This window comes from Trachypithecus francoisi, unplaced genomic scaffold (assembly GCF_009764315.1).
Source record: "Trachypithecus francoisi isolate TF-2019V2 unplaced genomic scaffold, Tfra_2.0 Lachesis_group7, whole genome shotgun sequence".
NCBI lineage: Eukaryota > Metazoa > Chordata > Mammalia > Primates > Cercopithecidae > Trachypithecus > Trachypithecus francoisi.
The window spans coordinates 7,519,960-7,543,600 of record NW_022681472.1 but is presented as its reverse complement, the minus strand read 5'-3'; positions in this window follow the sequence as shown (position 1 = coordinate 7,543,600).

Below are 23,641 nucleotides of genomic sequence, written 5' to 3'. Positions count from 1 at the left end.
TATCTTTCATCGAATTGGGACTTTTTTGGCCATTATTTCTTCAAATATTGTTCTGTCCCATTTGCTCTCTTCTAAAATTATTTAATATGCAGCTATAGTATATAAAACATTTGACTATCATCCCACTGGTCTCTGAGACTCAGTTATAATTTTTATTTTTTCCTTTTCTTCAGATTGGATAATTTCTATGGCTTCATTTTCAAGTTAATTGACTTTTTCCTCTGTCATTTCCATTCTGCTGTTAGACTTATTCAGTGATTTTTTTTTTAAATTCACAACTAAAAACAGTTTTAGAATTTCTGTTTGTTGGTTTGTTTGTTTGTTTGTTTGTTTCTGAGACAGAGTTTCACTCTTGTTGCCCTGGCTGGAGTGCAATGGCATGATTTTGGCTTACTGCAACCTCTGCCTCCTGGGTTCAATCAAGTGATTCTCCTGCCTCAGCCTCCCGAGTAGATGGGATTACAGGCATGTGCCACCATGCCCAGCTAATTTTTGTATTTTTAGTAGATATAGGGTTTTGTCATGTTGATCAGGCTGGTCTCGAACTCCTGACCTCAGATGATCTGGCCGCCTCAGCCTCCCAAAGTGCTGGGATTACAGGTGTGAGCCACCATGCCAGGCCTGATTTTTTAAATATGTGTTTTTATCTCACCGCTGAGCTTCCCTGTCTTTCCGTCCCACCAGGACAAATAGGCATTGAAGCATCTTTTCTTTGTGGAACTGTGGTTTATTATCCTGCTAGTGCCGCTGGGCTTGTGGGCACCTTCCTGCTCATCCATTTTCCAGTTCTCTACCTCATACTGTATGTCACAGAGATGCCATTGACATTTATGTTAATGAAAAAATTATCAACATTCATTAGTGTTATCTGATCTATCAACAGACATTCTCACAGATTCCAGTGCTTGCCTGGGGCTGAGAGGCAGATTATACCTAAAGTGTGTGGAGGAGGTGTCGGTAGGGGAGAGCAGAGGAGGAAATATGTAGGCTGCTCATTACAGGTTTATCTCAAAGCATTGGCATGGTCTTGTACTGTTTTTTACTCTTTAGTAACTATTCTTTTAATATTATGTTAATATTATATTTTATATACTATATAAAATAATGTATAGCTAATAATATAATTATATAAAATAATATTTTAATATTATGAAATATTCAATACGAAATTTCTTTGATTTGTATCTTAAATGGCTGGAGTATATTTTCAAATATTTTCTTCTCAAGAATATATCAGGGATATATATTTTTAAAGCCCACCCCACTTTTAAATCCACATATAATTCACATGCCATGAAATTCATTCTGTTAAAAACTGTACAATTCTGTGTTTTTGGTATATTCACAAAGTTGTGCAACTATTACAACTATCTAACACCATGTAATTTCAGAACATTTCTAATATCTCCAAAGACATCCTGTACATACTTGTAGTCACTTTTCATTTTCCCTTCCCCTTATCTTCTGGCAACTGCTAATCTACTTTCGGTCTTTACAGATTTGCCTATTCTGAACATTGCATGTAAATGGAATTATACAATATTTGTCCTTTTACATATCTGTATTTGAGTTATTTCTATTTTGTGGCTATTATGAATAACTCAGCTATGAACATTTGTGTGCAAGTTTTTGTGTGGATATATGCTACCATTTCTCTTGTGTATGTACCTAGGAGTATTGTGTATTTACCTAGGAGTGAAGCTGCTGGGTTCTAAGCCCTGTCATAGAAATGGATTCTGTTAGTGTCACACATTAGTGATAATACCACTAATGAAAGTATCTTATTTTAAAAACTAAGTAAATATTTATTTGTAAGTGTGTGCACGTGTGTGTGTGTGTATGTATGTTTTTGAGATGGAGTTCTGCTCTTGTTGCCCAGGCTGGAGGGCAATGGCACCATCTCTGCTCACTGCAACCTCCACTTCCTGGGTTCAAGCATTCTCTTGGCTCAGCCTCCCGAGTAGCTGAGATTACAGGCACCCACCACCATGCCTGGCTACTTTTTGTATTCTAGTAGAGACAGGGTTTCACCATGTTGGTCAGGCTGGACTTGAACCTCTGACCTCAGGTGATCTACCCACCTTGGCCTCCCAAAGTGCTGGGATTACAGGTGTGAGCCACCATGCCCGGCCTCACTGTGTTTCTTTATTGTTCTGTCCAGCAGCCTTTGTTTGTGTTGTGCTGTGTGCATATGTGTGTTTGTGTGTGTGTGTTTTCAGCTCATTTTCATCAACCTTACTTTTAGTGGAAAAGAAATTCTTTAGTGGAAAGTCTTTTTAGTGAATAGACTTCTAAGATTCTGGCATCAGGCTTTGGAGGTTGTGTGCTTTTCTTATTTTCTGTTTTCTTTTTTCATAGTTACTTTAGTGGGAAATTGAGAGACATGTCTTCGTTGACAGATGTTAATGAAACCAGATGTTTGAGTTCCTCTTTCCTCAGAGGTTAGTCTGTATCTTGGGTCTGACAGTGGATCTATTGTTACAGGGTTAAAAAAAGGCCCTAACAAATTGTCAAGAAGTCAAGCCAATACATTCAGAGTAGAGGTGGGACCATGGTGGTGGTATGAAATTTTCACAGGGTGTTTTGTTTAGCACCTTTTCAGGGCGTTTTACTGGGATCGCTTTCAGGTGTAGTTGACCTTAGTTTTATTTTTATTTTATTTTTTATTTTTTTTTTGAGACGGAGTCTCGCTCTGTCACCCAGGCTGGAGTGCAGTGGCCAGATCTCAGCTCACTGCAAGCTCCGCCTCCCGGGTTCACGCCATTCTCCTGCCTCAGCCTCCCGAGTAGCTGGGACTACAGGCGCCGCCACGTCGCCCGGCTAGTTTTTTGTATTTTTAGTAGAGACGGGGTTTCACCGTGTTAGCCAGGATGGTCTCGATCTCCTGACCTCGTGATCCGCCCGTCTCGGCCTCCCAAAGTGCTGGGATTACAGGCTTGAGCCACCGCGTCCGGCCGACCTTAGTTTTAAAAACGCATCAGAAATAAACCTCAGCCAGCTGTCTTCCCAAAACAGGTGATGACACAAGCAAGCCACGTGAATCCAGAAGCGCTGCAAGAGCGCGGAAGCCCTGGGGAGGGAGGAGACGAGACTGTCATGGTGGCCCCCTGGGAGGAGTGGGCGTTTTACCCTCAGAGCAAGGCCAGGACTGAGTGTGATGTGATCCATCTTGAGTCTTAAGAAGTAGAACAGTCTGGTTGTAGGGTGAGCATCGGATTGGCTGGGGCAGAAAGGGATGCTGCATAACCCTTTGCCCTTGTTGGTGGTTTAAACTCCAGTGATAGCAGCAGACATGGAGAAAAATGGATGGACAGGTCGAGATTTAAAGACATTTTGGTTAGAAATAGCAGAGTGAAGACATTTATCTCCTTGAAACTGCTAAAAGCAAGAAAAAAGGTAAAGGAGGAAAAACTTACTTTTCATAATCCTAAATCGTGTGATAAAAATATTTGCCAAATACAATACAGTTTGAGTGGAATGAATGGAGAGCACACAAAGCGGAAACATATTTCTGAAATTTCATGTTGGGCCACATTTTCCAGCAGTGGGTGGCACAATTCTAGTGGGGCCAACCCATGCTCCTTTACATGAACCGAGGTGGTCTGGGGTCACAGGGTACCTGCAGGGTTCCCAACCTCACTGCATATCACAGAGTGGAAGGGTGCCCGGTGGAGGCAGAAGCTCCAGATACATCTTTGTAAGGAACAACTGCCAGGTGTCAGTTGCTCTGAGGCTGCTATTCACAAGCACACACATACATACGTTTACACACAGGCAGTCTCAACCACGTCGCAAGCCCTCATGACATACAGGGGGTATGATCAGCAGTCATACACACCACTATTACTCATGTAGAGAAATGATGGAAATAAATTATCAATTAAAATAACAGTAAAACTATAGAGTTTCTAGAAAATTACCTGGCAAAGAATGAACAATATCTTTAGGGTGAAAAATTAGAAACAATTTAAAAACATTTTAGAAACACCAGATAGTGATGAAAATGTTAATTTTTCCCAAATAGTTTATACATTCAATTCAGTTTGAATTAAAATCCCAGCAGATGTTTGTGGGTGCTTGGGGAACTGATTCTGAAATGTATATGAAAGAATAAGGCTCCACAAAAAGGTTTGGCAATTTTGAAAAAGTAGGGCAAAGAGTTGGCATGCATCCCATTTTACAAGGCCATCCTCATGGAATGGGTGGTTGTCTGTGGGAGCCAACCAAGAACCTAGCAAAGCAGAGAAGAAAACCCATGTTCATCAAGCTTGATGTGTGATAGCAGAGGCAATGTGAATTAGTGGGAAGCATGTCTTATTTGTTGATGAGACTTGAAAAATTGGCCCACTATTGTATTTGGAGGAAAATTTTAAACCCTTTTAACTTTGGACATACAGGTGAGCTCCAGGCCAATACATACTCTAAGTGTGAAAAATAAAATTACAAATTAAATAGAAGAAAATGTAGGAAAATATTCTTGTGACTTTTAAGTAGGAATAACTTATTTAAAATTTGCCAAAGTAAAAACCAAAAGTGAAAAAATAGATGGATTTTATTATGTCAAAACTAAATATTTCTATTCTATAAAGGACAACAAAGACAAAATTAGTAACTGGTTGATGGACTAGATGAAGATATTTGCAATGTCCAATGCCAACAAGAATCAATATCTAGACTATTAGAAGTCAGAAAGGGAAATACAGTAAACCTGATAGAAAATGGACAAAGGGTATAAATAGACATTTTGCAGAAGAAGAAAACTGAATGTTTAATAAAGCATGTGAAGAGATGTTTAGCTATCTTAGTAAATGGGAAATGAAAACAACAGTAAGAGATGACTTTGAGTCCATATGGATAGGAAAAATTAGAAAACTGATTCACATTAAGTGCTGGTGAAGACATGAGTAATAGAGAATCTTTGAACACTGTTAGTTGCAGCTTCAACTAGTCACCCAACATCTAAATAATATTAAGAATATATGTTTCTATAACCCAGGGAGCCAATTCCTGGTTACTCCTTCCAAGAAAAATTTTGTACAAGTCCATGAAGAGATATGTACAGAAATATTTAATAAATCATAGTTTTGTTAAGGAATTGGAGGTAAGCTGGGTGGCCATAGGTAGGGGAATTGAGGAATAAACCCTGGGCCTCATATGTAAGGTGTTGGACAGCAACCAGAAATAACAATCAAGGATTTACCTAGAGTCATGGTTAGATATCAGAACATACAGTGAGTATAAAATAGGAAGAATAGTTCAGAATATTATTTATGTAGGTTAAAAATATGCACACAGTAAAATACTATATATTTTTACAAATATACACATGTATTAATAAGTAAGCATATAGAGAATTTATTAGAAGTATATATAAATTAAATATAATAGGTGGCTGTGCAGAAAAGTAATAGTAATAAAGGACAAAACATAGAAAATAATAAAATAAAATAAAAGAGACCTTGTATAAATAAAGATTTATGAAAGGAACTAGGAAATATTATTTCCCAGTTAATGCACCTGGGGTCTCAATAGAGATACAAAGTGACATAAAGACAAAGCAGAAAAATTTCAAAGACATAAAGAAGAAGAAAACTTTTTTAAAAATAAAGGAGTGTCCAAGTCTTCAAATTAAAACGGTACCCTTTGTCCCAGAAGAAAAGAGACAAAATGATCCTTATGATATTCTGGTAATGTTATAGGCTAGACAGAGGCAGAACTCTGTGAATCAAAACAAACAAAATATAGAGGGAAAGTCACGTTGGTCTCAGACTCAGCAGCATCTTTTAATATGAGGAGATAGTGGAGAAATGTGAATTTTATATAGCGCTTACTTAGTTCTACTCTAGTGGCAACAGATACTTTCAGTTATCAAAACTCAGGAAATATTGTCTGAGCCTTTTTGAAGAAACTGATGAAGACATCTAGCCAAACAGAGATAAAAAGAGAAACAACTGAAAATAGAATCAAGGATAAATGCTACCCACAGGGATCCTGGTTACAGGATTGGATGTAAGCTTCCTAGATCTCGATGATGTAGAAGTAACAATAGAATGCAGGAGAGCAGGAGTGGGATGGAAGGGCCAGAACAGGAGGTGAAGGGCTTTCTTCATGCTGCACTTTTAGCCCACGGAAGACTATACATAAAGCACATAAATCAAATACAGAGATTTACATATACAATCATTTAAAAACAATGGCATAAGATAATGGTTTATTGAATTAGAAAGGGAGGGGAGGCAGATAAGGTGGGGGAATTGTAATATACAAACATTACTCTTTCATGGATGAGAGTCAATAAAAATAGTCTAACACTGGTATATCAATAAATGGAACTGAAACATGTATTAAGGAAAGTTAAGGAGTGGCCACTGGAGAAACTAAAATTCAAGTAAGTGAGCATTGTGGAAGGAAAGGAAGTTTTGGTTAGATGGCAGAATTTCAGAAACAGTGATCACAAGAGTGGTGCCAATTGTTCTGGTCTACAGAATGGGGATCACAGGATATTTAACCTCCTCAAAACCTATGTGGAAGTGGTGATTCTTTCCTATTTTTTGAAACGAAAAGTCTCTCATATTTATTACTGAACCCTGCCAACCAACGCGTTCATAACAGATTCAGGGAGAAAAAATATATTCCCAGTAAAACATGTCCAACTCTTCAGAGAGTGATGACATTTTCCGCTCGATATGGTAACGTGATTGTGACCTTCAGGCAGCATAAGTATGTGTGCCATCTCATGTGCAATTCCTTAGAGACCCAGCTTGGTTCTTTTCCAGTGCCTCCAATGGCTGGGTGCGGTGGCTCACAGCTGTAATCCCAGGACTTTGGGAGGCCGAGGAGGGCAGAGTTGCACCTGATTTTATCACTAGTTTTCTTCCCAATCCACTGGGGAATGGGATGATTTTGCTTTTGTTTCTTGGTCAGGAATCGCTTAATCCTTAAAGCCTTGTGAGAAGACATGGTGAGAAGCGGAGTCAAGCACACACCAAGATGGCAGAAAGAGGAAGAGAAGGGGCTTGACATCTTTTTTTTTTTTTTTGCATGGAATTTGACTCTTGTCACCCAGACTGGAGTGCAGTGGTGTGATCTTGGCTCACTGCAACCTCTGTTCCCAGGTTCAGGTGATTCTCCTGCCTCAGCCTCTCAACAGCTGGGATTACAGGCACCCACCACCATGCCCAGCTAATTTTTGTATTTTTAGTAGAGACAGGGTTTCACCATGTTAACCAGGCTGTTCTCAAACTCCTACCTATTGTTTGTGCTGTTAGCTGTCAGTCCTTTTTTTTTCCTGTAAAACTGATGTGGGTGGTCTGCCTGCCACTCCGTGCATCACTTTCAGCATTGTCTTGTCCCAGTTCAAAATGAGTTATCCATTTACAAACTGGTGATTTCTTTTGGGCATAATTCCCATAACCTTTTCATAAATCATCAGTGATTGTATTATTCCTCTACCCAAACTATACCATAAGTATTGTTTTTTTGAGACAGTGTCTCGCTCCATCACTCATGCTGGAGTGCAGTGGCATGATCACAGCTCACTGCAGCTTTGACCTCCCAGGCTCAAGACATTCTCCCACTGCAGGCTCAACAGTAGCCGAGCCTGCAGGCATGTGCCACCACGTCCAGCTAATTTTTGTGTTTTTTTTGTAAAGAAGGGGGTGTAGAGAAAAAAGTTTCACCATGTTGAGCAGGCTGGTCTTGAATACTTGGGCTCACATGACCCACCTGTCTTGGCCTCCAAAAGTGCTGGGATTACAGGCCTGAGCCACTGTGCCTGGGCTCATTATAAATTTGATGTTTCTTCTTGTTTCAATTTTAGCAGAATATATATTGCTTCAATAGAGTCTCTTTTCAAATTTGTGTATTTTCCTTCTGAGTGTCTCAAACTAGAGCCTGTTCAGACATGTTATAACAGACTTGAACCAGTGTATTTTGGTGCAAAAAGTGTGAAATTCATGCACAATTTTCTCATAATACATGGTTTTTCATTAACTTCTTGAAGATCCTTTGTACTGGCAACCTGTAATCAAGAGGATATAAAAATGATTGTAGATATCCCAATGCCACACATTTCTGGCATGCAAGGATAGTTCAACATATACCACTTGAACAGAATGAATGATGAAAACCACATCATCTCAATAGATGGAGAAAAAGCACAAAATTCAACATCTAATCGAAATCCTAAACAAAATAGGGAAGGACATTTACCTCAACGATAGAAAGACCATCCATGAAATAACCACAGCTGAAATAACCAAGCAGGGAAAATGAAATACTTTTCCTGTAAGATCTTGCATGACGCAAGAATGCTCTCATCCATTCTATTCAATAAATACTGGCTGTCCCAGCCAGAGCAATTAAATATGAAAAGAAATAGAACTCATCCGAATCAGAAAGAAAGAAGTAAAATTATATTTTTATGTAGATGACATGCTCTTCTGTGTAGAAAATCACAAACAGGCAGTCAAAATACTACTGGAACTAATAAACACATTCAGCGTATTTGCAGAATATAATATCAGCACCAAAAATTAATTGAATTTTCAGACATTAAGAATAAACAATTTTAAAACAAAATTAAAAAACACTTCCATTTGCTAGAGAACTTAAAGTAAGAAATACTTAGGAATAAATGTTAAAAGGGGAGAAGTTTGTACCTTGAAATCTACAAACATTGATCAAAATGATTAAAAGCATATATAGAGATATAACCCATATTTATGGATTGGAAAAATTAGTATTGTTATATGATTATATAACCCAATTTGGTTTAGAGTCAACACAATACCCATAACAGTTCCTATCAGTTTTTGTTAAAGAAACGAAAAACAGGCTGGGAAAAGTGACTCATGTCTCTTGGCCATGCTCGTCTCAAACTCCTGACCTTAAGTGATCTACCCATCTTGGCCTCCCAAGATGCTGGGATTACAAGTGTGAGCCAGAAGTGATGATTATTTCTAAGGTGAGTCCTTCTGAGTCTGCCTATGAAATGGAACGTCCCTGTTGATACTGGGGCTTTTTGGTGTGTAGCAGATGGAACAGGTCCCAGTCTCAAAACACAGTAATATTGGGAGGCATGTGTTTTAATGACCAACATAGCTACGTTTTCTTTTGGGACACCGGGGGGTGGGGGGGGAGGGGGTAAAAGGAGAGGTCTGTAGGAGATAACAAGAAAGAAAGCTCCTTTGATGCCTCTAGATTTGGCCGTTTCTAATTAATTACAGGATTTCTCAGATAAGCTCCTCAGATAGAATGCCAGACTGATGAGATTTTTTTATGTTGGATTCAGTGACTTGGGGGAATGAAAATCCCTGCTTGAGATTCTTTTTTAGTTACTTTGGGATTAAGCTTCCCAGATCAGATACAGGATACCCAGTTAAATTTGAATTTCAGATAAACAAGTAATTTTTAAAGTTTATGTTCTATGTGATATTTGGGGTGTACTTTTACTAAAAATTATTGTTTTTCCAAAATTCAAATTTAACTGATGTCTTGTGTTATTTGTTAAATATACAACATTATTTGTGATAAATGGGAAGTTGCCCCAGGAGACAAAAAGAAAGGAATCCTTTTCTAGAAAAGTTGTCAATTAGCAATAATCACACCTCAGATAAACCTCAAAGTGCTGGGACTAATTCAGGTTCTTTCTTCTCTTTAAGAAAGTGGAATCTCGGCCTGGCGCAGTGGCTCACGCCTGTAGTCCTAGCACTTTGGGAGTATGAGGCGGGTAGATCACGAGGTCGGGAGATGGAGACCATCCTGGCTAACACGGTGAAACCCCATCTCTCTCAAAAAAACAAAAAAAAAATCAGCCGAGTGTGGTGGCATGCGCATGTAGCCCAAGCTACTCGGGAGGCTGAGGTGGGAGAATCGCTTGAACCCAGGAGGTGGAGGTTGCAGTGAGCCAAGATACATCACTGCACTCCAGCCTGGACAACAGAATGAGACTCCATCTCAAAAAAAAAAAAAAAAAAAAAAAAAAAGAAAGTGGAATCTTTCTTCTTTCTTTTCTTTTCCTTCCTTCCTTCCTTCCTTCCTTCCTTCCTTCTTCCTTCCTTCCTTCCTTCCTTTCTTTCTTTCTCTCTCTCTGTCTTTCCCTCCCTCCCTCCCTTCATTCGTTCCTTCCTTCCCTCCTTCCTTCCTTCCTTCTCCTTTTGTTTGATGGTGTCTTGCTCTGTTGCCCAGGCTGGAGTGCAATGGCGTGATCACGGCTCACTGCAACCTCCACCTCCCGAGTTCTGGCGATACTCCTGCCTCAGCCTCCTGAGTAGCTAGGATTACAGGCACATGCCACCATGCCCGGATAATTTTTATATTTTTAGTAGAGACAGTGTTGAACCATGTTGGCCAGATTGGTCTTGAACTCCAGACTTCAGGCCATCCTCCTGCCTTGGCCTCTCAAAGTTTTGGGATTACAGGCGTGAACTACCATGCCCAGCCTGGAATCTCCATTTTTTCTTATGTCAGGTGGGCATATATCAGCAGGGGAAAGAGGTCACTGTTGAAGCTGAGTGGATAGTAGAGATAGTTATAAAAATGTTAGTCTGAAATCCTTCAATGAGAATAAGGTTTATTGTTTTTTTTGTGAGAATGGGAGGTTGCCAGTTTTGGGGATGATCCTATATATTTCAACAGCTCCCCGCTTCCCTGCATGGCTTTGCCCCAGCACCCGGCTATGTTGTGGCTCTTGGTGCTTAACATTTCAACATTCATGAGATATAAATTGTCCTGAGCTCTCTCAGGAAATTAAATCTTTGGGAAAATAGATTAAGTGGAAAATTGCTTCCCCTTCCTCCTGTTGTTACTGAAAAAAAGTAACATCTTCTTCACAAAGTTATTTTGAGGACAAAATGAAATAATATCTATTAAAATGTATTGTGAACATACAGATTTGAACTGAAGACTGTTCTGTGAATTTAGTAAGGATATTATAAAGTTTTTGTTAAAATTCTATTACAGATTATTTCAATCATGAATCAACTCTTTTAAGGTAGTGTTTTTGTCACATTTTTATTACCCCAAAGTGAATAATTATTCATTTCATTAATTCATTTTCATTATCAGCAATTAAGATCAAAGTGAATTATAGGGAAATGACTATATTACTCAGAATTGAAAGGTTTGTTGTCTGTACAAGCGAGTCTTGGATTAAAAATTTAGGTTCTTATTTTTATTTTAAGGACAAAATTTATCTTGGTACGCTTGGTAAAGTATGCTGTTTTCTCTCTAAAGGAAGATAAAGGAAGACAATTTTTTGGTAGACAGATTCTGTGTGTAAACATGTATCTCTAAATAGTAGGATGTAAATCAAATATTGGCAAGTCAAATTTTATTAATTAAAAAGTCCTTCTCCAATCTGAAGGATGCTGATTCCCAGAGGCATAGCTGACCTACAGTAGAGCAGGGATGGAAAGGACTTAGTTGCCCACATCAGGTGATGGTACAGTAGCTCCCCTGCTAGTTCTACGCAACTTGTCTTTGTGTGAAATGGCAGGAAATGCTAAATAGGAAGGAATCTGTATGGGTAGAAAGAGAAATAAAACCAGTGCTCTTAAAATGATTTTCTGCAATTTAATCTGAACGTATTCACATATATTAAGAACTTCCTATTATTAGCATGTAAGTATTTGCCATCCATACATGGCTTTTCCTAAGGTTTTTTCCATGTTGTCACCAGGGCATTGTGTTAAAATGAAATCCTGGTCATGCTACTCTGCTCACACCCTTCTTCAGGCAGCACTCCTGCATGAAGCTGCAGTAGTTGAGCCGGGTCCTGGCCTGCCCATCTCCGTAGCCTCAGGCTTCCAGTCTCCTTTCCTTGCACGTGGCCATCCGCGAGGACTGGACGAGGACTGGTAGTGTTTCCGGACCTGACAGTTATAGTAGGGTGACAAGCGATATCCTGAAGACAAGTCCAAAACGGAGCTTCTGGTGTCTTGCCTTTACCTGTAAAACCTTTTTTCTCACTTGGTCTTACTGTGTCAGTACGCGGGATTTTCATTCTCCAGTTTCTCAGGCCCAGAATCTGGGTGTTACTGATCTCTGTCCACAGCTCACAAATCTCAGCATCCAAACCTCCTGGCACCGACCCCGCGGTCTTCGGACGCACCGGGATCCCAAGGCTTCCTGCAGATCCAGCCCTTCCGCCCTGGGCTCTGCGCTGCACTGCCGCTCAGCCTTCTGCGCGGGATCAGCCCTCAGTCCCAGCAGCTTTGGGGAACTGAGAGTCAGATCCCCACGTGCCTCTCTGCTCAGGTCTTTCATGGGTGCTCCATCGCACACAGAGGACATGCCAGTTCCTTAATGGGTCCTGCGGGACGGACCCCTCTCTTTGCTCTTTGACTTCTCTCCCTACTCCGCTGCCCTGCTTTCTGGATCTTTTGAACACATCCCATGCTCCGTCGTCAGGAGGTACCCGCCTGCTCCGCTGCCTCCTCTCCTCCAAGGCTTCCTTCCAATGTCACCTTCCTCCTGAGTCCTTCTCGAAAGACATCTAGACTGCACACCACACCGCACACCATGCACAAACCACACTCCCCCCATACCATGCACACACACGCCACACACGCACGTTACACACACACCACACCATGCACACACACACTACACACCATGCACACACGCCACACACCACACAAACCACACATTACACACACAGCATACACCACGCACAAACCACAAACACACACCACACACTGTGCACAAACACACATTACACGCACACCACACAACATGTACACGTCACACACACCACACCCCATGCACACACATGCCACACACACACTACACATACCACACACAGACTCCCCACACCAAGCACACACAACACACACATTCTACACACCACACACATTCCACACAAACCCCATCCATCACACACACTCCACACACCATGCACAGCACACACATTCCACACATCCTACACACCCCCCCACACACACCACACACACCACACCTCCCCCACACTCCACACATCACACCAGCCATACCACACACCACAACACATACAACTCCCTACACCCTCCACACACCCCACCACACACACAACACACACAATACACACACCTCACACACTACACACACCACATACACCACACACCACATCCCCCACACTATGTGCCATACACATGCATGCCACGTCCACACACCACATGCACACAACATACATTCACCATACACATCACACACCATACACACACACACATGCCACACACGCCGCACACACACACACCATGCATTCGCATGCCACACACAGAGCCTCCACCACACAGAAACACTCCACACACACCATGTGCTCATTCCACATAAACACCCTCATACACAAACCCATCCGCTAGCTACGTACCATGAACACATGACACAAACATCACACACACCCGAAAAACTGTATTCGAAAGGACATGTGTGTGTGTGGTGTGGGGAGTCTGTGTGTGGTATATATGTAGTGTATGTGTGGCATGTGTGTGCATGGGGTGTGGTGTGTGTGACGTGTACATGTTGTGTGGTGTGTGTGTAATGTGTGTGCACAGTGTGTGGCGTGTGTTTGTGGTTTGTGTGTGGTATGTGTGTAATGTGTGGTTTGTGTGGTGTGTGGCGTGTGTGCAAAAGTACGTATCGTGTAGGCCTTTGCTTAAACTAACAGGATCAGACCAGCACCGTGTGGGTAATCACCTGGAACTAATGGCGATCCAGTAATTTTGTGACTCCCACAACCCCCTCCCTCCCCAGAAAAACCCCAACAGGAACCCACACAGGGCTTTTATCCTGATGAAATTAGGTAGGCACAAAGAACAACCCCCCAACCCCAAATTCAATGAGTAATTTTGGAAAATGGTGGTCATCTGTAAGGTGGAAATCCCGTTTTCCTCTTTGGGAGGCACTAGTTGAGGTTTCAGTTTTGAAGTGAGGTTCCTCATTATACGAATAGTTACTCTGTTTTAACTTTATACTTGCAGGAAGATAATTTCTGAATCAGTGTCTAGAATCACTACATAGACCTATTACCTGAGGAACAATGGGTAGAGGGAGTAGTAGGAGATAGTGGAGAGATGTACATTATTTTTAAAAATAGAGATGCATTATAATTTACTTAACACTTTTACTCATAAACATCAGGATTATGGAGACTCTCAGGGTCTTACAAACTTGAGTCATAGAAAATTAACAAAACCCTGAAGGATTTTTAAAGAGAAAGTTTAGGGCAGAGGCTGCCAGATAATGGCCAGGCTGCTTACCTGCTCTGAATGCTCCTGCAACAAGTTTTGGCATAAATGAGCGAGTGTCCTTTATTTTACGCTAAAATTGTATCTTCTCCATGGAAATATTTTCCCCCCAAATGTTTCTTTTCTCTTTGGGGAAGAGAAATGGGCAGGGCTATGATTAAGCTATTTGTTTTGGAATAAATAAAATACATTTTCACTGGACTGTTAAATTATAACTTTAACTGGAAGTAGATTTACTAGGTCAGTGGCTATGGATTGATTCCATATACCCAGGGACTGTGTTTCCTTTTTTAAAGTAAGAGGATGAAGAGGTGAGCCTAGGACCAAGCTTCACCAACCCTGCCTCCTCTGTTGTTCTTCCTCCAAAGGCAAAATGACCCAGAATGTTTTTGCACCTGGGATTAATTTTTAGTTGAAATCCAGTGCTGAAATAAACAAGAGGGGCAGTTTGCTTCCACTGTGGAAAATTTGGTGAAGGTTAAGTTATCAGTGATTCAAGCCAAGCCATATTATACATGGTGATTCAATTGATAGAAATGGTCTCCATTAAAATTTTTTTCTGTGGGCTGCTAATTGCTATTTTCAGCCTACAATTTCTTGCAGATGATTTGTTTGAAACCATGATTGTGGCTTCTGCTAAACCCTTTGAAATTCAGCCTTTTAATCCTATGCTTTACAAATGGTTTTAAAAGTACTGATCTAATTAAGCAAATTGATGCAAATATCACTTGCCAAGACCAAATTCTTCTTGTCTAATGGACACTCTTTGTTCACATCATAACTTTAATTAAACTCATAGATTCTGACATGCACAGTCAAATGTGCCTCGATCATCTTCGGCATCAATGTCCGTGAAATTGGAGCATGTCTAGGTTTCATGGTACAGCAATGCCCTGGACCTTCCAGCTTAAAAATATCACTAACAATGTGGGGTTTTTTTTTTTATTATTTTTTTGCTTGTTGAGTCACCAGAGTGCTTTTGTCTTTATGAACAAACATGGTCTGATGACTTATAGTTAATGGTTAGAATAATATATTGATAAATTACTGCAACTATATCCTTTATATCCATCCAGTTTATTTTTGTTTTAGATGTTGTGTTTTCATATCAAGTTCTGTGAGTCTTTTTATATCTTCCCTTTTCTCACTAAATTAAGTTCACATTTCCTTCTAGATTCTTGAGCATAATAAACACATTTATAATAGTTATTTTAACATCCTAGATGTTAAATGATGAAGATGATTTCCCTGTTTCCTTTATACTTGGATCATATTTTTCTATTTCTTTTATACCTGGTAAATTTTGGTTGAGTGTTGGCCAGTTTTGGCCATTGTGAATGAAGTTGGGTACTGGATTTTGTTGTATTTCTTTAAATAGTGTTGCACTTAGTTCTGGAATGCAGTTACTTATAACCAATGAAATTCTTTCTAGATTTACTTGTAAGTTTGTTCAAAAGAGTCTAGAAGTCTTTTGTCTAGGGTTAATTTAGTCCCATTCTTAAGGCAATATTTTCTGAGGATTCTGCTCAGATTAAGAAGTCTTTTCCCTCTGGCTGATGTGAATACAAACTGTTCCCAGCCTCCTGCTTTCTGGCTGTTTGTTCCCCTGCTTTGGGTAGCTCCCTTGTGTACACAGATCAATACTCAGATGAGGACTTGAGGGAAGTATAATTAACGTCTGCAAATCTGAGGAGTTTTCTCCATGCGTATTCTTATTTCTGGTGCTGATCTGTGAATTCCAACTACCTTGTCCTCCCAGACTCAGATCTCTTGTCTTCTCAACTAAGCCAAACTGTCAGGCTCCTGCCAGGGCTCAGGCAGTACTTCCCGTTTGTGTTCATTTTCTCAGAGGTACTAGCCTTGCACATCTGTTGTCCATTGCCTGCATGTTGTTGTTTCTTGTGTTTTGTGTGTGGCTTTCTAGTTTAAGGTGGAAGGGAAAATCTGATTCCTATTACTTAATTAGGGCCAGAAGAGGAGGTTACCATGGCCCCCCATTATCAGTGGGGGATAGTTCCAAGATTTTTAGTGGATGCCTGAAACCTCAAATAACACCAACCCCCGCCTACACACACACACAGAGTCACGTGTTCTTATTGATGGGGATACGCTCTGAGGAATGCACCATTAGGTGATATTGTCATTGTGCAAACAACACAGAGGGCACTTACACAGCCTAGGTAGTGATGCATATTACATGCCTAGTCTTTGTGGTATAACCTATTCCTCCTAGGCTACACACTTGCATAGCATGTTACTGTAATGAACACTGTAGACAATTGTAACACAATGATAAATATTTGTGTGTTTAAACATACTGAAACATAGAAAGGTACAGTAAAAGTACAGTATAAAATATAAAAAATAGTACACTTGTTATTTCCCCTTCCCATGAATGTAGGTTGCAAGCCTAAAAGTTGCTCTGGGTGAGTCAGTGAGTGAATGTGAAGACCTAGGACATTACTGTGCACTACTACAGGCTTTATAAGCACTGAACATCTAGGATACACTAAATTTATTTAAAAATTTATTTCTTCAATAATAAATCAACCTTAGTGTACAATAACTTTTTTACTTTGTAAACATCTAAACTTGTGATAACACTTAGCTTACAACACATACACATCCAGCTGTACACAAATATTTTCTTTCTTTATATCCTTCTTCTATAAGCTTTTTGCTATTTTTAATATTTTTAATTTTAATTTTGCTGTTTAAACTTTCTTGTTAAAAACAAAGACACAAACACAGCACATTAGCCTAGGCCTACGCAGAGTTAGGATTGCCAAGGTCATTTCTTCCACTTCCACATCTTGTCCTACTGGAAGGTTTTCCAGGGCAATAACAAACACGGAGCTGCCATCTCCTAGGATACCAATGCCTTCTGGATACCTCCTGAAGGACCTGTGTGAGGCTATTTTACAGTTAACATTAAAGAAATAATTAGAAAAAGTACACTCTCAAATCATGATAAAAGTATATAGTACATACACAAACCAATAATGTGATAGTTTATCGGCATTATCACACATTCTGTACTGTACATAACTCTGTGTGCTATACTTTTATATGACTAGCAGTGCAGTGGGTTTGTGTACACCAGAATCACCACAAACATATGAGTAGTATGTTGTACTGTGACATTAGGACAGCTATGACATCATTAGGTGATAGGAAGCTTCCAGCTCCAGTATAATCTTATGGCACCACCACAGTATATGTGATCCGTCGTTGACTGAAATGTTGTTGTGTGGGGTATGACTGTATTGTTATTTTTCTATGTATAATACCTAAGATAAAGTTTAATTTATAAATGAGGCATAGTAAAAGATTAGTAATGATAACAAATAGAACAATTATAACAGTATACTGTAATAAAAGTTATGTGAATGTGGTTTCTCTCAAAATATCTTATGGTCCTATACTTACCTATTTTCAGACTGCAGTTGACCCCGGGGAATTGAAACTGTGAAAAGCAAAACCTCTGATAAGGAGGGACTACTGTATCTCTTTTGTGTCTGATAGTGTGCTTCACATATTAAGGGGATGTGCTAGGAAATAATTCAAAAAAATCCTCACTGCGCACATGCTAAGGGCAGGCAACAAGTTAAGCACTCTGAGGAATTATTAACTGAAGAACAATCAAGAGTCGTGCTTACTCCTCTAACCATAAGCTCAAAGAAACAGGAGCAGAATGTGTTGTGTGTCATAAAAGAGATAGGAACAGCATATTATAGGGTGAGAGGGTGAAGAAAATAGGCTGAGCTCTGAAAAAGAGCAGAGCATGAACACATAAGGGAATGAAAACTGATGACAAAGAGAAGTATGTTGGGGTCTGAGGAGCCGGCGAGAGGCAGGGAGAGGCCATGGCGGATGAGGTCAAGCAGGGGTCATTAAAGCGCCATGGTGGGCAGGGGCTTCACTGGAGCTGAGTTTGGCCTCTTTAATTCATATTATGACATTCTATGGTCAAGGGAGGCATTCTGTTTAATTTTAGTGCATAACAACTTATGCATTCTAAAAAATTCTGTTTTGGAATTTCTGGTAAGCTAATGAATGATCCTCCAAATATGTCCATGCCGTAATCTCCAGAACTGTGAATGTTAGTTTCTATGGCTCAAGGCACATTGCAGATGTGAATTAAGTTAAGGCTCTTGTGATGGGGGGTTGTCCAGGTGGGCCTGGTGTAATCATGAGGGTTCTTACAGGAGGTGGAAAGAGCCCTCAGAGACAAACTAGAAGGGGCTGTGATGATGGAAGCAGAGACTGGGGTGATGTGCTTTGAAGATGGAGGAGGGGGCCACAAGCCTAGGAATGCAGGTGCTGCTACCAGCTGAAAAAGGCAAGAAACCAATTTTCCCCTCAGGGCCTCCAGAAGGAACCAGCCCCGGGACACCTTGACTTTATCTCAGTGAAACTGAATTTGGAGTTTTGACCTTTTGAGCTGTCAGAGAATAAAAGTGTGTTGATTTAAATCACTAAATTTGTGGTAATTTGTTACAGCAGAAATAGGAAATGAATACAGAATTGTATATTCAAAATAACAAATTAAGGTGTCTACTCAATAACATTTTCTTACTATCTAAATGGAAACAGAAGAAAAGAAAATGGGAAAAAACCATACTGAGTTGCTTATACTGTGAGTTTCTGCACAGGATATATTATTAGGCACACAAAAGGTAAAGGGGTTACTGGTAAATGTTTTTTTTCTCTAATCTCTGTGACTCTGAGCACTGTTTAAAGTCAAGATACAATTTTCTGATTCTTTAAAATCAATAATCATCATTATCTTAGACACGGGAAGGGCAGCAATGATACACTTAAGAAATAATAGTTGTTGACCATTCTGAGTGCATAACAGGATTTTCTGATTGCATCATCACAGCGACACTATCGGTGGGTACTGTATTGCTATTTTCCTCGTTTTTCTGGCATAGATAGAAAAGTGAATACCTTTTCCAGGGTCACATAGATGAGATGTGTTAGAGCTGCTGTTTGCACCTCAGCCTCCTACCTCAAGAAGCCCAAAAGGCAGTCAGAAGTTTTGTTTACTGGTTGTGCAATTTGTTTATAGTCTCACAGGACAAGCTTTTCATGAAGATGGATAATCTTATAATATTGGGTAATCCTGCTGAGACCAGAGGGTTTTTTCCTTCCCTTTTTTCCCCACATAGAAATAGGCAAATCTTTCTTCTGAAATGGTGGGGGACATTTTTTAAACACTGTGGCTATGCATCATGAGGTTCAGTTGTTTGGCCCAAGTTGACCTACTACTTGAATTAAAAGAAGATTCAAGTCAGATGGATGGCTAGTTCTATCAGACATACTATGTAAATTCAGGTGCAGGGAAGACACAACAAAACCCAATTCTACTGTCTTGTCAGACAACCATACCTATGAGCTTCTCTACTTAGATGGGTAGACAACCATGCAGATGAGTGTTACCCAATAGAAATATAATGTCAACCACATGTACAAGCAACATATGCAATTAAAAATTTTTAGTGACCACATTAAAAAAAAGGAAAAATTAGCTGGCTTGGTGGCACACACCTGTAATCCCAACTACTCAGGAGGCTGAGGTGGCAGGATTGCTGGAGCCTAGGAATTCGAGGCAGCTGTGAGCTATGATCGTTCTGCTGTGCTCTAGCCTGGGTGACACAGTGAGACCTGGTCAAAAAAAAAAAAAAAGGAAAAAGTAGTCTTAAAATCATTTAACTCAATATAATCAGAATATTAACATTGCGATTGATGAGATACTTTACCTTCTTTATTTGGTCATACCAAATCTTTGAAATCCAGTGTGTGTTTTACACTTACAGCAGATTTCAATTTGATTGAACCACATTCCAAGTGCTCAGTGGCCAGCTCAGTGTCCTAGGAGCTTCCATATGGGACCCTGTGGATATACTGTTTCTTTATGTAGCTCATCCTGTATCCTGATATCCACTGACACCCTGGAATTAAGGAGAGCTAGAAATTCTCTTGCGTTTTTGGGCTACCAAGGAGGGTTCTGTAGGAAATAACACTGAGATCCCAGTATGTGCTTTGCAGTGCCCCATGTCCCACCCAGGGACTGTGTATTTTGGCCATCAGAGGAAAGAGGGTTTCTAGCTTCTTTCTTTCTCTTTCTTTCTTTCTTTCTTTCTTTCTTTCTTTCTTTCTTTCTTTCTTTCTTTCTTTTTTCTAAGACGGAGTTTTGCTCTTTTTGTTAAGGCTGGAGTGCAATGGTGTGATCTAGGCTCACCACAAACCTCCGCCTCCTGGGTTCAAGCAATTCTCCTGCCTCAGCCTCCCCAGTAGCTGGGATTACAGGCATACACCACAACGCCTGGCTAATTTTATAATTTTTGCATTTTTAGTAGAGACGGGGTTTCTTCATCTTAGCCAGGCTGGTCTCGAATTCCCAGCCTCAGGTGATCCACCTGCCTCGGCCTCTCAAAGTGCTGGGACTACAGGTGTGAGCCACGGCACCCGGCCAAGTCTTTTAGTTTCTAGTGCCCTGGTGCGGGTGTGTAAAATCAACTGCTCTTACTACACAGGCAGACATACCTACACACGCAGCTCGGATTCTAGCAATAGAACTAGAATAGGTTGTCACCTAGTTCAACTATGGAGAGAAGCGGAGTAGTGTTTTTTCCAAGATTTCAAGTTTATTTTTATGTTGAGAACGTCATAGTCATTGAACTTGGCCACTGCAACAGTAGAAATGGTGGTGGTGGTGGTGTGTGTGTGTGCGTGCATGTGCATGTACGCACGTGTGACTCATGCATAACACAAAAGTGAAAAATGCTGTTTCTAGCCAGTGTTTCTGAGAGAGCATCTTGGAGCAGCTGATCAAGCAGCACTCCAGCATGATAGGATAGAATGCCTCCCTGACCCGCACTCCTCTGCAGACTGCTTGGCTCTGTGAGCCCGCTTCATTTATTTCCTGTTGAGGTTAAGTCTCATTCCAGTCAGCTTGTTCATCTAATTTTGTGTTAAGGAATTATGTTTTCATGCTAAGGAAATAATACATCTTTAAATTTACTTTTATAAGTAGCTTTTTGATTTTTCTTTCAGCAGTTTGGCGTGGAGCAGTCTCATAGAGCATGGATCCTATGGAAGAATATGACAAAGAACAAAATGCAGTGTTTGCATTAAGTTTACTATCTATCTAGAGGTGGAAAAGTAAGGATTCTTTTTTTTTTTGAGACAGAGTCTCTCTCTGTCCCCCAGGCTGGAGTGCAGTGGCGCGATCTTGGCTCACTACAACCTCCGCCTCCCGGATTCAAGCGATTCTCCTGCCTCAGCCTCCTGAGTAGCTGGGATTACAGGCACCTGCCGCCACACCAGGCTGATTTTTTGCTAGTAGAAACAGGGTTTCACTATGTTGGCCAAGCTGGTCTCAAACTCCTGACCTCGTGATCCACCCGCCTCAGTCTCCCAAAGTGCTGGAATTACAGGCATAAGCAACCGTGCCCGGCCAAAAATAAGGATTTTAAAAAGCAACTCTTGCAATAGTTGAAATAAATGAGATTACAAGTGGTTTTCTAGTTAATCCTGATGCAAGGAACATTTCTGATTAAAGATCCTGAGGATCCTAAGTAAGGGGCAGCGTCACAGCCTCATAGGTTTGAGAGCTGCAGCAATGAAAATAGTTCATAGCTTGTGCCAAAGAAGGTAAATGATACACAGCACACAATGGAACACCCAGAAGTAGACAGGGACTCAAAGGGGGAGTTGTCAATATATTAAAAAGGGCATGTAAAATTCCTGGTGAAGAGATTGTTTATTCAATGACTATGTAGATACTTGGGGAAAACAAATATTGATGTCTACCTTTATATCAAAATAAATTCTTGCTTGACAAAATTTTTATTCGATAGGCAAAGAAACAGACATGGGATGATTGGTCCTGATATGTTCAGGGAATAATATGCAAATTAATTAGGCTGTGCAGCGGGATCAGGTTGGCACAGCAGATAGGGGCCCATTTGTAAGGAATCTTGAATGCTGGGCTTGAGAGCTGAGACTTGGCAGGGTGTGGCAGTGGGGAGATTTGCATGGAATCTTCCTGGGTGGAGCTGTGGTCTAGGAGGATGCTCATTCTTTTCACATGCTAGCCTGGTGTATTACATTCTTATACGGTATTATGAAGCTCCCAAGCACACTGTGATTTTAGAATATTTTAGCACTTCTAGGAAAGCCTTTCATTTGTCTATTTAACATATCAAGTGAATGAAAACTTGCCTAATGGAATGTTATAAAAACAAAATGCTTATTGGTGTTGTTTTTATTTTTCTAAAGATCAGACATGGTGCTTGATATTTTTCTCAGTGGTCTACTAGTTCCCGAAGAAGTTTCTCCTTTTATTCATCTCTATATTTACACTGCTTGTTACAATGCCTGGCACATTCAACAAATATTTATAATCACCTATTGTGCCAAGACACGAGTGCAGGCACTGAGAAAACACTGATTAGCATTTATTTTCCCCCAAGTATAGAAGTGTGGCGCAGTCTCTGCCCTTAACAGAGCCTGGGGCCCAGCAGGGGAGACTGGCAGCTCGGTGAGGATAACTTCAGGATGGAAAGACCCGACAGTGCCATGGGAACAAGTGCAGGAGGACTGACTTTGGTCCAGGGTGAGGATCAGGGAAGAGTTCCCAGAGGAAGCATCCTTTATTCTGTGTGCCAGTCATGCAGTTCCTAATTCTCAACTCCAATGCTGTCCTCAAGTACCTGGGATGCTGGGGAAGGAAGTCTGCAAACCACCTTGGTCCTCAGACAGAGGATCCCTGTTAGCATCTGACAATAGTGGGGCCTATAGGGAGGCTGGCCAGCAGAATGGGAAGCAAGGTCATGGGCCATCCTGTCAGCATGCTCTGGTGGTGGCTGTTAACATCTTTCTTTTCTGGGCATTCCTGAAATCGCCCTCCTGTGTCCCCTAAAAGGTGAAGCATGCCCCTCCTCAGATTTTCACTCTGCTCTGTGGGTTCCTCCCTTTCAAGGAGGCACCCAGCTCCATGCAGGGCCCCATCAGAGCTTCCCATACTGAGGCTTTGTTCCTCCAGCCCTGGGGCAGGGAAGTTGCTTTCCACAGGCCTGATCTCTGGGCTATTGCAGCTGTTCACTCTTTTATTCCTCTAAAGCCTGTGAAACTAGTTCCCTGTATTAAATTCCACCTGCCAAAACACCTAGCTTGTTTCTTTTTTTTTTTTTTTTTTTGGGACGGAGTCTCGCTCTGTCACCCAGGCTGGAGTGCAGTGGTGCATCTTGGCTCACTGCAAGCTCCACCTCCCAGGTTCACTCCATTCTCCTGCCTCAGCCTCCCGAGTAGCTGGTACTACAGGTGCCTGCCAAGACACCTGGCTGATTTTTTTGTATTTCTTTTAGTAGAGACGGGGTTTCACCGTGTTAGCCAGGATGGTCTCC